The 1,245-nt window shown below is 46.2% G+C and overlaps 2 non-coding genes across 2 annotated transcripts; one reads left to right on the top strand and one right to left on the bottom strand.

The window, feature by feature from the left end:
- Positions 1-545: 545 nt before the first annotated feature.
- Trnas-cga (transfer RNA serine (anticodon CGA)) lies at positions 546-620 on the bottom strand. Its single transcript has one exon. It is a non-coding gene; the product is annotated as a tRNA-Ser (tRNA).
- A 301-nt stretch (positions 621-921) lies between these two features.
- Positions 922-996, top strand: Trnas-cga (transfer RNA serine (anticodon CGA)). Its single transcript has one exon. It is a non-coding gene; the product is annotated as a tRNA-Ser (tRNA).
- The last annotated feature ends 249 nt before the right edge of the window (positions 997-1,245 follow it).

The following is a 1,245-nucleotide window of genomic DNA, read 5'->3' as shown; positions in this document are numbered from 1 at the left end:
AATGTCATTGACGGACCTTAAAGTTTTTATTTCTTCTCCATGGATTTTAATACCTACTCCGAATTTTTCTTTTTTTCCTTTATTGCTTGCTCAATATAGAGATTTATCTGGATTTATGTTGAAGCATACATTTCTGGCGGTGTTTCCACATTGTCATGCAACTACTTTTTTTTAATCCAGAATGAGATTTTCACTCTGCAGCGGAGTGTGCGCTGATATGAAACTTCCTGGCAGATTAAAACTGTGTGCCCGACCGAGACTCGAACTCGGGACCTTTGCCTTTCGCGGGCAAGTGCTCTACCAAGTGAGCTACCGAAGCACGACTCACGCCCGGTACTCACAGCTTTACTTCTGCCAGTATCCGTCTCCTACCTTCCAAACTTTACAGAAGCTCTTCTGCGAAACATGCAGAACTAGCACTCCTGAAAGAAAGGATACTGTGGAGACATGGCTTAGCCACAGCCTGGGGGATGTTTCCAGAATGAGATTTTCACTCTGCAGCGGAGTGTGCGCTGATATGAAACTTCCTGGCAGATTAAAACTGTGTGCCCGACCGAGACTCGAACTCGGGACCTTTGCCTTTCGCGGGCAAGTGCTCTACCAACTGAGCTACCGAAGCACGACTCACGCCCGGTACTCACAGCTTTACTTCTGCCAGAAAGGCAAAGGTCCCGAGTTCGAATCTCGGTCGGGCACACAGTTTTAATCTGCCAGGAAGTTTCATATCAGCGCACACTCCGCTGCAGAGTGAAAATCTTATTCTGGAAACATCCCCCAGGCTGTGGCTAAGCCATGTCTCCACAGTATCCTTTCTTTCAGGAGAGCTAGTTCTGCATGTTTCGCAGAAGAGCTTCTGTAAAGTTTGGAAGGTGGGAGACGGATACTGGCAGAAGTAAAGTTGTGAGTACCGGGCGTGAGTCGTGCTTCGGTAGCTCAGTTGGTAGAGCACTTGCCCGCGAAAGGCAAAGGTCCCGAGTTCGAGTCTCGGTCGGGCACACACTTTTAATCTGCCAGGAAGTTTCACTTTTTTTTATGTACATGATCCTCCACATGACGCTCGGTGGAGGATTTGTGTTAGAAACAGAATATGCTTTCCGTTAATAAAAGCACTTCGCATTTCAACCCACTAACTATTAATGTAATGGTACATTCAGTGAAAATAGACGGGCAAAATGTCTCAGGAGAAATCTGACTTCCTCTGTAGTGTTCAAATAAACATCATGGTAGTAGCAGCTTTGAATATGC

This window comes from Schistocerca gregaria, chromosome 4, assembly GCF_023897955.1.
Source record: "Schistocerca gregaria isolate iqSchGreg1 chromosome 4, iqSchGreg1.2, whole genome shotgun sequence".
In the NCBI taxonomy this organism is placed as follows: Eukaryota; Metazoa; Arthropoda; class Insecta; order Orthoptera; family Acrididae; genus Schistocerca; species Schistocerca gregaria.
This window is presented reverse-complemented; position numbering and strand designations above follow the sequence as displayed.